The sequence below is a fragment of the Solanum dulcamara genome, chromosome 10 (genome assembly GCF_947179165.1).
Source record: "Solanum dulcamara chromosome 10, daSolDulc1.2, whole genome shotgun sequence".
NCBI classification, from domain to species: Eukaryota; Viridiplantae; Streptophyta; class Magnoliopsida; order Solanales; family Solanaceae; genus Solanum; species Solanum dulcamara.
Genome location: NC_077246.1, coordinates 34,417,579 through 34,429,246, shown reverse-complemented (window position 1 = coordinate 34,429,246; position 11,668 = coordinate 34,417,579). Strand labels below are relative to the sequence as shown.

Here is an 11,668-nt window from a genome sequence, read left to right as displayed (position 1 = left end):
TGCGGTTGCAGCAGGTTGGATAGCGTGTTTCAGGGATGTAAAGTGTTCTAAAATAGGTGTGGTTACTTCTGGTTTCATCCACATGACCCTTTGTTTCGTATTATTAAAGGTTTTGCGAAATAAAGATTAAAAACTCTATTTTGATATCGTAGCTTCGGGCGAGTTGTTTGGAGTTTGTATTGTTTAATGTTGAAGTAATTTACATGTGCATATGATTCTGGTTGTTTTTGTTGGTATGGTTTTTGAAATGGTGGCGGAGTTGAAATCTTGGGGATGTTAAAGTTATAGGGAGATGCTGCCCGATTTTTGGTAACTTTGGAACTAGTAACAAACTAGTCGAGGGTATTGGATAAGGAAATAATTCCTATGGGTACTTGGTTGTAGAGTTGGAAATCAGAAAGCGAAAGTTCATTAAACTCATTATTACTCTCATGTTATTAGTTCAAGGAGGTAACGAGGCGAGCTGAATTACAATTAATCCATAAAAGGTATGTAAAGCTTACCCTTTCTTTTCTTTTGGCATGTCTTAGCCTTAAGTTATATATATACGAAATTTGGGAGTCATTCCATTCATAAAGAGTTGAGTAGGAGTCAAGGACCTTGTTCACTTCTAGATGTTAGAACTCCTGCAATAAGTGGAGTCCTCACCTTTCAAGTCATCTGTAGGATGATAAGTAGTACATATAAGGCTTGCCTATTTCTCTCTTTGAAAGCGGCTTAAGGTAAGGGAAATAATGTCTAATATGAGTTTAGAGATATGATATGATGAAAATATGATATGATGAAAATATGGATCGATCCGTACATTCCTCGATATTGTTTTAAATTATGAATTGGGCCAAACATTCCTCGATATATTTTACTATGTGATAATGGCACTGAGTCCTATAAAAGGGTCGGGTGCGGTACGTTATGTACACTACTCTTTCACCGAGTCCCTCACTAAAGGGCCGAATACTTACGTAGGCATGCATATGGAAATATAGGGATACACTTGTGACCCCGAGCCCCATAGTAGACCAGATGTACTATGATGACATATACAATAAGATTATGCCATATACGATGATATGATGCCGTATATGCTGACCTGATGAAATAATATACATGATGAGAAGGGATGATGATATGGTGATATGGTAATATGATGAAATAGTTATTATACCGAGTTCCTTAGCGACCCAGGCACAATGTATGATGATATATATTACTATGTGTCCTAAGGTGCAGGTAAATTAATTTGTTAATTGTTACCCTTGTCCCCTACATCCTTGTTTCAGTTATGGTCTCAGCAATGATGTGTTATGTTTTACATACTCAGTACATATATCGTACTGACCTACCTTTCTTTGAGGAGGGGAGGGGGGAGGAGAGGGGCTGTGTTTCATGCTCACAAGTACAAGTACTTACTTTGGAGATCCACCAGCTTAGGACTCCCACTCAGCTATGTCGGAAGTGCTTCACTATTCTGGAGCCTAGCTTTTGGTGCTGATCGTATAATGTATATAGTTGTTTATTCAGGGGTACGACGGGGGCCCTGTCCCGCCATATGTCACTGTTAATATTCTTAGAGGTTTGTAGATATATGTAGATGGGTTGTTTACGAGTTTGATTCAGTTGTGCCTATATGGCATATTATAAATGTTATTATGTTAAGGAATCCTTGTCGGCCCTTGCATGACATGGTGTAAATGAAAAAGGCTATATGGAGATGAATTTTCTATCACCCTATGGATTCTTGTGTATAGTTCTTATAGTTGAGATTTATGGTTACGGGGGTCCAGGTTGGACTCCAGTCACGACCTACAGAGTTGGGTCGTGACAAAAGTGGTATCAGAGTGGTCCTTCCTCGGAATATCTATAGACCATGTCTAGAAGAGTCTTGTTTATCACTGTGTTACGCGCCATATCTATAAACAAGAGGCTACAAGGCATTTAGGATGTCACCTTTCTTTCATATCTAAGATCGTGCGATAGAGCCTAGCCATAGGATATGAAATTCCTTTTTCTAACCTTTGGTTTCAGCTGAAGAATGACATCAACATAAGAAAATGATGGATGATATTAGAAGCTACCCAGTATATAGGTAAGTAATGGTGTGAAGGAGGCATGCTGGATAAGGTAAGAAGATTGAAATATGATTGAAATGTAAAGTCAAAGATTGAAGGGAAAAGTAGACAAGAAATTATAACGGGTGCAGTTCGTGTTGGACATATGAGAAGTCCATTATTTTATACTGTTGTTGATATTGGGTGCCCTGTGTGGCAGTGATATAAATATATATATGTTGTCCCTATAAGGTATTGTTGGTATTTCCCGAGTGCAGGATTGGGATAGTAAGGAATATAGAGGAAACTCTGCTAATTTTTTTTTGAAATAAAAAGAGAATGAGATATAAGGTTGCAGTATATCTTGAGAGATTGTATCCACGGTAACGATAAGATACGACTAAACTAGGAGTACAACTGACTTTGGGAAATAAGTAAATTGCGGTATGGGTGGTAATTAGAAGGTCGATACTGATATGGTGAGAAGAATGGTGATGGATATGAACGTCTTAAGACTGCTTGTGAGGTATTAAGGATGAGAATGACGAGGAAGGGTAAGGGGGTTAAGTACGCTTGCTCCACCAGGTGGAATTAGTCCAGAGTAAGGATCGTGAATAAAGGTTAAGAAATATTACTCTCAGGGATTGACCATGACCAAAATATAGTGTGAATATAATGAGGATCATCATGGAAGTACGTAGGGCCTAGTAACGAGGTAACTAAAGAATGTGATTGTGAGTAGGACTAGGATTCAGCATTGAGTACACGATAAGGATGAAAGCATATGAAGTAGAAAAGGGTATTGTGTATATGTACCTCCACCGTGGAAAATAGTAAGACCCCTCAAGGATGAGGGAGGTAGCTCTGCAAGACCATTGATGAATTGTGAGTCCATTAAAAGGAACAAGTGGTATTCACTGGAATGAAGATAGTGTTATAGCAAAGCTAGAAACACGTGTCATCAGAGTGTAGGTTCCCCGATGGAGAATCGGACATGATTATAAGCATTAGTGACGTACTGTTTGGGATGAAGGAAATCTGGTTTCGACTAAGCTACTACATTAGTTATGTGACTTGAGTACCAGTACTTGGACTAGATTGTGTACTATTTATCGAGAATTCTAAGAACCCCATGGTTGTATCAAGGTTTCTTATTGGGGCAACCTAAAGTATAGATGAGTTAACAGAAGGTGTAGACATGGTGCAGTATATCAAATGTATTGGAACAAAATCATATGTGTATGAACAATTGAAGATAAATAGAGGATGACATGGGTATGCCCTAAAGGGGGGAAGTGGACGAGAGAAATACACGTGTGAGATGAAATCAACTGACGCTATCACATGTTGATAGGAACGCTTAAATTTCAAGCGAAATCCCATACTGGCACAAGTTAGCAGGAGCTCGAGAACAATAATAAATAGATAGGAGTTGCGGTATTTGAGATCGTGTGAAGAATCATTAGTAGAACCCTAAGGGATGGGTGCCTACCACAAGGGGTGAATACGATAAGAGAGTAGGACTGAGCAAATTAAGGACCGTGTAAAGGGTAGTAGGGCTGTGTTTGGGTAAAGATTAAGATATGGCAACAACGTCATTAGCCACTGATATGGTGACATACAAGTAGAAGGAAAAATAATAGAAAATCTCTTACGGTAGGAAATAAGGAGACCAAAGAGTACGTAAAGGAAGAAAAGAAAGGAGTAAGATAAAATAGCGTTGGCGCGAGAAAGATCTAGTGTGAAGTCGATATGTAAAGCAAGATAGGAAGGGAAACGAAAATATTATATCTATCTTATACAGGTTGTATCAGAATGGTTATGCAACCTATGGATACATATATGTTGAGTATAGGGCCAACTGAGAAGTACGTGAGAAAAGGAGCTAGGATGTTTTGGATACGTTATAGGGAGATGTCAAGATGGGTTAGACCAAACTATCGAGATGGGGTGAGTATTAAGGGAAAAATAGGACTAGCCGTGGTTGAACCAATGACTTATCCTGACATCGAGTGTAAGATAGGGGCGGAGAGGGCAACCCAAAGCATGACGACTAGAAAGAAGATGCTAAGGTAAATCTTGGGCTAGGTTGAGTGCCTTTGCACATTATTGCAAGGATTGCAATGGAATGTGACACGAGGACTTCCCAGGGGATCACCCATCCTAGTACTACTCTCGCCTAAGCACGTTTAACTTTGAAATTCTAGTGGGATCCGATGCGTTAGTGCTTCTATAATCGCACGAGATGGAAGAATCAGAACTAGAGGCGAAGCAACGACACGAGATTATATACCTAGAGTGTTATAAGTTACATTAAGGGAATTATAAAAGGGCTTAAGCAAAGTAAGCAGGATTAGCTGATTACGAACATATGGCGTACTTGTATTCTATAGTTCTTCAACATAATACCAGTTAATGATAGGCAAACCATGGAATGGGGAAGGCAATATGAATGTTCTATCATGGTCCATCAATACTCTAAAGGGGTTATACGATATATTCGGTGTGGAAGTAGGCTATACAATTCATTGTGTGAGGGGACTTCAGCACAACTTTGTAGCCGACTCTAATAGACAAAAAACAAGACCCAAAAAGGCGAGGGTACCAGTTAATGTCATCTAAAGAAGGTAAGAAGTAATATATGAGGTCGAAGATTCCAGCACACGACTTTGTCTACAAGACTCACTTTGAACTCCCTGGACAGATAATACTATATGGAATGTTATCCGCGGATTAACAAGATCAGCCCATGTTCCTCCAATCAAACACTACCTACCAAGCCGAGATGGTGTGAAATTATAGGTCAAGAGGGTGGTAGGACCTTACGGAGTTCCCATAGCTATTGTCCTAGATTAAGGAGCCCAAGTTACAGTTAACTACCAAAGATTAGTTTACGTAGAGATTGGAAAGACAAATAGGTCTTCGTACACCATTTTACCTTCAGACTGATGGACATACTAAGCTTACTAGCTAAACATTAGACGATATGTTGCGGGCCTATACAGTTTACTTCAAAGGTAGCTCGGACAATTGCCTACCACCTGTCAAAAGTACTTACGATATTAACTATCATTCTAGTATCCAGATGACCCCGTATGAGACTTGGTATGGAGGATAGTGTAGGTCGCCAATTGATTGGTTTGATGGTAGTAAAAGATGACTAATACACCTAGAGGTGTTTCAATAAGCGGTATAGAAGGTGAAGCTTATTCGGGAGAGATTATTAGTAGCTTCGAGTCGACAGAAGTCATACGCGGATAATCTACATCGATCTCTAGAGTTTCAAGTTATAATTATGCACTCTCAAAAGTGTCATCCACAGAGAAAGTGATGAGAGCCAGAAAGAAACAGGACCTTAGTCCAAGATGCATTAGCTCTTATTAGACCCTCTGCCGAATAGGCAAGGTTGCCTGTGAGTTGGACTTACCAGCAGATCCAGAAGTAGTATATCTAGTCTTCCAAGTATCGATGCATCGCAAGTGTGTTGGTTATCCATCTCGAGTATATTCCATAGAGGATATCCAGGTCATAGAGGAGTTATCCTAATAGAAACAACCGGTCGCCATCCTAGATCGGTGGAGTAGGGGGTGGTGTATTAAGGACGTAGCTTCTGTCAAGGTGTTATGGAGAAACAAGAGTCGCAAAGAAATGACCTGGGAAGCTAAAAGGGAAATGAAGCACAATTATCCATACCTATTCTCTACGTCTACAGGTAATCCTAACCTTTGGAACTATGATATTGATTTCTCGGTGAAAGTATGTGTTATTGCGATGGAATAGAGAAACTCTCTATATAGTCGGTATAAGATCTTGAAGAGGGTTTTGGTTAACATTCAAGGACAAATATTCTAAAGGGGGGAATGATGTTACAACCCATACTTTTGTACCTTGAAAGGTTCTTAAGCTTCTTAAGTATCTTGAAAGGTTCTTAAGTTTTTGGAAGGATTCTTAAGTTTCTTAAAACTTCTTAAAGCTTCTCAAGCTTCTTAGAAGTTACCATGGGAGACGGATAGTCCATAACTCTATCAAATAACTCTAAGGAAGGGAAAAGGTGACACCTCATGATAGGGAAGATTGGAAATAGCGTTGTAAGAATCAGGAAGAAGTTGGAGACCAAATAATGAGTCATAGGACTCGACTTACTTCCGTAAGCTACCAACTTGGAAATCTTACATACTTAAGCTACTAGAGTACATACAAATCTTACATAGCAAGGATTACATAGGTTCATAAAGTAAGATGAGATTACGAACCCATGAGGAGGAAAAGAGAGTGACATATGGAAACATGAGAGAATGCCACGTGGAAGCAACTGGAGTAAGGGGTGGACCCCACCTTCCATGTGGCAGCCTATGGTAGGAGGAAGGGATGTGTTGGACCAATGAGGGCTTGACACGTGTCACCACTTAGGGCTTGACACGTGTCACCAGTTAGGGCTTGACACGTGTCACCCCCCTAAAGTAGCCTCTCTATATATTTTATGACTCATTCTTATCTACAATAAAGTCATTTATCTTCCTAGTTCAAGAGACTTCTAGAGAAAGAAAGAAGAGAAGAAAAATCTAGAACTAGAGAGAGAGTAGGTTCGGCCAAGGAGAAAGAAAGGTAAGCCTCCGATTTCGTTCCGTAAATTAATTATCTAGGGTATTCCATGATGTTATGAAGATTTTAGTAATGTAAATTTATGGTTTGGATCAGCACCAAAATGTTATCAAGCAGCCACAAAGTTTTAGTCGCGCTAAAGAAACTTTTGAGGCAAGTTTTGGCGAGTTTGGCGAGTTTCGGGAAAGGTAATGTTTTTCCTTTCAAATTGGAGTTTATTATGATGTTATAAGGTATATTACATGTCTTAAATAAGGTTTGAAGTGGAAAAATTGCATAAGGATGGTTGACATTAGAAACAAACTAAATTGAAGTCGTCGTAGTTAAATCAAAGTCGAGTAGTGTGCTGCGATTGTAGTACTGCGGTTGCAGCTGGTTGGATAGCGTGTTTCAGGGATGTAAAGTGTTCTAAAATGGGTGTGGTTACTTCTGGTTTCATCCACATGACCCTCCATTTTGTATTATTAAAGGTTTTGCGAAATAAAGATTAAAAACTCTATTTTGATATCGTAGCTTCGGGCGAGTTGTTTGGAGTTTGTATTGTTTAATGTTGAAGTAATTTACTTGTGCATATGATTGTGGTTTTTTTTTTATGGTTGTTGAAACGGTGGCGGAGTTGAAATCATGGAGATGTTAAAGTTATAGGGGAGATGCTGCCCGATTTTTGGTAACTTTGGAACTAGTAACAAACTAGTCGAGGATATTGGATAAGGAAATGATTCCCATGGGTACTTGGTTGTAGAGTTGGAAATCAGAAAGCGAAAGTTCATTAACCTCAGTATTACTCTCATGTTATTAGTTCAAGGAGGTAACGAGGCGAGATGAATTACAATTATTTCATAAAAGGTATGTAAAGCTTACCCTTTCTTTTCTTTTGGCATGTCTTAGCCTTAAGTTATATATATACGAAATTTGGGAGTCATTCCATTCATAAAGAGTTGAGTAGGAGTCAAGGCCCTTGTTCACTTCTAGATGTTAGAACTTATGCAATAAGTGGAGTCCTCGCCTTTCAAGTCTTCTGTAGGATGATAAGTAGTACATATAAGGCTTGCCTATTTCTCTCTTTGAAAGCAGCTTAAGGTAAGGGAAATAATGTCTGATATGAGTTTAGAGATAATTCCATTTAGAGGTTCCGAATGTAATTCGTTACTCGTATTCACCTCTGATTACTAAGGGTCCTAAAGTAGTTAGATTACTACTCCCGAGCCACCTAATATTGAATAGTAAGTGGAAATATAAACTCCTATTCTGAAAGGCTCTGAGAGGATAAATGTCTCTGATTGCATAAGCTGTATCTCTGATTGCATAAGCTATGTGTTTGATTGCATAAATTGTATCTTTGATTGCATAAACTATGTGGCATTATCTTGGTACACGCTTGTGATTCCTGAGGCCCCAATTGATGAAATCCTTAATAATATCTCAAGGGTACCTAAGAGAATTACTTTCATGGTCTTCAAGTTATGGTTCACTTGACTGTTTTATTGAGTCTCAGGAGATGACCTAGTTGCATATGGTTTCTCACTACTCTACTCATGCATATGGTAACCCTTCTTTCACCGAGTCCCACAATGGGCTGGGAACGTTATCATGCACAGCTTTATTACTCCTTCACCGAGTCCCAGGCCGGTTATGTATATATATGTATGAAGTATACTATGATGAAATACCATATACAATGAAGTTGAAGCATACAATGATGCCGTATGTGATAAAGTTATTCACTGAGTCAAGGGATGGATATATATATATATATATATATATATATATATATGATATGATATGATGAAAATATAGATCGAGCTGTACATTCCTCAATATTGTTTTAAATTATGGATCGGGCCAAACGTTCCTCGATATATTTAACTATGTGATAATGGAACTGAGTCCCATAAAGGGTCCGGGTGCGGTATGTTATGTACACTACTCTTTTACCAAGTCCCTCACTAAAGAGCCAGATACTTACATAGGCATGCATATGAAAATATAAGGATATATTTGTGCCCCGAGCCCCATAGTAGACCGGATATACTATGATGACATATACAATAAGATTATGCCTTATACGATGACCCGATGAAATAATATGCATGATGAGAGGGGATGATGATATGGTGATATGGTAATATCATGAAATAGTTATGATATCGAGTTCCTTAGTGACCTAGGCATAGCGTATGATGATGTATATGACTACGTGTCCTAAGGTGTAGGTACATTAATTTGTTAATTATTACCCTTGTCCCCTGCATCCTTGTTTCAATTATGGTCTCAGCCATGATGTGTTATATTTTACATACTCAATACATATATCATACTGACCTCCTTTTCTTCGGAGAGGGGGGAGGGGCTGTGTTTCATGCCTGCAGGTACAAGTACTTACTTTGGAGATCCACCAGCTTAGGACTCCCACTCAGCTATGTATGAAGTGCTTCACTATTCTGGAGCCTAGCTTTTGGTGCTGATCGTATAATGTATATAGTTGTTTATTTAGGGGTACGACGGGGGCTCTGTCCCGCCATATGTCACTGTTAATATTCTTAGAGGTCTGTAGATATATGTAGGTGGGTTGTTTGTGAGTTTGATTTTTGTTGTGCCTATATGACATATTATAAATGTTATTATGTTAAGGCATCCTTGTCGGCCCTTGCATGACATGGTGTCAATGAAATAGGCTATATAATGACGGATTTGTGTATACGGGGGTTAAGGTCGGACCACATTCATGGCCTACAGAGTTTGGTCATGACAAAAGTAGTATTAGAGTGGTCCTTCCTTAGAATATCTACAGATCGTGTCTAATAGAGTGTTGTTTATCGGTGTGTTGTAAGCCACATCTATAAACAGGAGGCTACAGGGCATTTAGGATGTCACGTTTCTTTCATATCTAAGATCATGCGATAGAGCCTAGCCATAGGATATGAAATTCCTTTTTCTAACCTTTGGTATCAGCTGAAGAATGACTCGACAGAAGAAAATAACGGATGATATTAGAAGCTACCCAGTATACAGGTAAGTAATGGTATAAAGGAGGCATGCTGGATAAGGTAAGAAGATTGAAATATGATTGAAATGTAAAGTCGAATATAGAAGGGAAAAATAGATAGAAAAGTGTAACAGGTACAGTTCGAGTTCGACGTACGAGGTAAGTTCATTATTTTATACTATTGTTGATATTGGGTGCCCTGTGTGGCGGTGATATGAATGTATATATGTTGGACCTATGATGCATTATTGGTATTTCCTGAGTGCAGATTTGGGATAGTAAGGAATATAGAGAAAACACTATCGATGTTTTTTTGAAATAAAAAAAGAATGAGATATAAGGTTATAGTATATCTTGAGAGATTATATCAACGGTAATGATAAGATCCAACTAAACTAGGAGTACAACTGACTTTGGGAAATAAGTAAATTGTGGTATGAGTGGTAATTAGAAGGTCGATACTGATATGGTAAGAAGAATGGTGATAGATATGAATGTCTTAAGACTGCCTGTGAGGTATTAAGGATGAGAATGATGATGAAGGATAAGGGGGTTAAGTATGCTTGCTCCACCAGGTGGAATTAGTCCAGAGTAAGGATCGTGAATAAAGGTTAAGAAATATTACTCTCAGGGATTGACCATGACCAAAATATAGTGTGAATATAATGAGGATCATCATGGAAGTACGTAGGGCCTAGTAACGAGGTAACTAAAGAATGTGATTGTGAGTAGGACTAGGATTCAACATTGAGTACACGATAAGGATGAAAGCATATGAAGTAGAAAAGGGTATTGTGTATATGTACCTCCACCGTGGAAAATAGTAAGACCCCTCAAGGATGAGAGAGGTAGCTCTGCAAGACCATTGATGAATTGCGAGTCCATTAAAAGGAACAAGTGGTATTCACTAGGATGAAGATAGTGTTATAGCAAAGCTAGAAACACGTGTCATTAGAGTGTAGGTTCCCCGATGGAGAATCGGACATGATTATAAGCATTAGTGACGTTCTATGATGAAATGCCTTATATGATGAAGTTGAAGCATACGATGATGTCGTATGTGATAAAGTTATTCACCGAATCACGGGCCAGATATAGATATATATATGATGATATGATGAAAATGTGGATCGAGCCTTACGTTCCTCGACATTATTTTAAATTATGGATCAGGCCGAACGTTCCTCGGTATATTTTACTATGTGATAATGGCACCGAGTCCCATAAAGGGGATGGGTGAGGTATGTTATGTACACTACTCGTTCACCGAGTCCCTCACTAAAGGGTTGGATACCTACGTAGGCATGTATATGAAAATATAGGGATACACTTATGACCCCATGCCTCATAGTGGACCGGATGTACTATGATGACATATATAATAAGATTATATCATATACGATGATATGATGCCGTATACAATGACCTGATGAAATAATATACATGATGAGAGGGGATGATGATATGGTAATATGGTAATATGATTAAATAGTTATTATACCGAGTTCCTTAGCAACCTGGGCACAACGTATGGTGATATATATGACTACGTGTCCTAAGGTGCAGGTAAATTAATTTGTTAATTGTTACCCTTGTCCCCTACATCCTTGTTTCAGTTATAGTCTCAGCCATGATGTGTTATGTTTTACATACTCAGTACAATAAGATTATGCCATATACGATGACCTGATGAAATAATATACATAATGAGAGGGGATGATGATATGGTAATATGGTAATATGATGAAATAGTTATGATACCGAGTTCCTTAGCAACCTGGGCATAGCGTATGATGATGTATATGACTACGTTTCCTAAGGTGCTGGTACATTAATTTGTTAATTGTTACCCTTGTCCCCTGCATCCTTGTTTCAGTTATGGTCTTAGCCATGATGTGTTATGTTTTACATACTTAGTACATATATCGTACTGACCTCCCTTTTTTAGAGAGTGGGGTGTTTAATGCCCGCAGGTACACGTACTTACTTTGGAGATCCGCTAGCTTAGGACTCCCACTCAGCTATGTTGGAA

General features: G+C 38.7%; 1 pseudogene; it reads right to left on the bottom strand.

Moving 5' to 3' along the window:
* Window positions 1-4,173: 4,173 nt before the first annotated feature.
* On the bottom strand, window positions 4,174-4,292 carry LOC129871796 (5S ribosomal RNA; annotated as a pseudogene).
* Window positions 4,293-11,668: the final 7,376 nt, after the last annotated feature.